The sequence below is a fragment of the Austrofundulus limnaeus genome, unplaced genomic scaffold, assembly GCF_001266775.1.
Source record: "Austrofundulus limnaeus strain Quisiro unplaced genomic scaffold, Austrofundulus_limnaeus-1.0 Scaffold947, whole genome shotgun sequence".
Classification (NCBI taxonomy): Eukaryota; Metazoa; Chordata; class Actinopteri; order Cyprinodontiformes; family Rivulidae; genus Austrofundulus; species Austrofundulus limnaeus.
The window spans coordinates 2383-3684 of NW_013953349.1; the positions used below are offsets into that span (position 1 = coordinate 2383).

A 1302-nucleotide genomic window follows, 5' to 3' on the forward strand; every position below is an offset into this window, starting at 1 on the left:
GTTTGTTTGTTTGTTTGTTTGTTTGTTTGTTTGTTTGTTTGTTTGTTTGTTTGTTTGTTTGTTTGTTTGTTTGTTTGTTTGATCTCGAGCAGAAACAAACAGCTTTTGATGTTTTTCTGCAGAAATGTTCCAAACGTCTGTAGAACCAGAACCAGAACCAGAACCAGAACCGGCAGTCTGAGCAGCAGGAGGAGTCTCCTCTGTAGGATCCTTGTTAGGAGGCTCTGCAGGGTCTGAGGAAGGGTCTGCTTCCTCCTCCTCCTCCTCCTCCTCGGAAACGGGATGTGATGTAAACAGAACTTTTTTTTGTTCTCCTGTCTTTGGAGAGTTCGGAACTTTTCCTGAAACTCGACCCAAACGGAACCTAAACAAGTCGGATTAAAGAGTTTTATGGACCCGTTCGGGAGGTAAAGACCCGATCAGGTTCTGGACCAGATCCGGTCCGTCTGCCGCCGAATAAAAACAACTCCGAGCCTCCGGACCGGGACCAGTGGACCGAACCGGGCTGAAGCTGCTGCGTTGGGCCTGGAGACCCACTACAGACAGGTACAGAACTTTCTGCTGCTCCCCGGGTCCGACCAGAACCACGAGTCCGACCAGAACCACGAGTCCAGAACAACTGTACTCAGATTACACAGATTTAAGATCTGATCCAGCCTGAGGCCTGCAGGAGATCCGAACCAGAACCTAAAGATTAATAATCTGCAGAACAATAATCTGAACCAGAACCTTCAGAATAATAATTTGAACCAGAACCTTCAGAATAATAATCTGGACCAGAACCTTCAGAATAATAATCTGAACCAGAACCTTCAGAATATTAATCTGGACCAGAACCTTCAGAATAATAATCTGAACCAGAACCTAAAGATTAATAATCTGCAGAACAATAATCTGAACCAGAACCTTCAGAATAATAATCTGGACCAGAACCTTCAGAATAATAATCTGCAGAATAATAATCTGGACCAGAACCTTCAGAATAATAATCTGCAGAATAATAATCTGGACCAGAACCTTCAGAATAATAATCTGCAGGATAATAATCTGGACCAGAACCTTCAGAATAATAATCTGTATAATAGTAATTTGCAAAATATTAATCTGGACCAGAACCTTCAGAATAATAATCTGCAGAATAATAATCTGAACCAGAACCTTCAGAATAATAATCTGCAGAATAATAATCAGGACCAGAACCTTCAGAATAATAATCTGCAGAATAATAATCTGAACCAGAACCTTCAGAATAATAATCTGAACCAGAACCTTCAGAATAATAATCTGCAGAATAATAATCTG

General features: G+C 41.2%; 1 protein-coding gene across 3 annotated transcripts in view; it reads left to right on the plus strand.

The window, feature by feature from the left end:
* Nucleotides 1-278: 278 nt before the first annotated feature.
* ddr2l (discoidin domain receptor family, member 2, like) overlaps nt 279-1302 on the plus strand; it is a 34074-nt gene continuing 33050 nt past the window's right edge. For 2 of the 3 annotated variants that reach the window (XM_014029733.1, XM_014029734.1), the window contains exon 1: nt 279-546. The gene's annotated coding sequence lies outside the window, so the exon portion shown is untranslated. The remainder of the gene's footprint in view (nt 547-1302) is intronic. The other variant, XM_014029735.1, reaches the window with a different exon arrangement.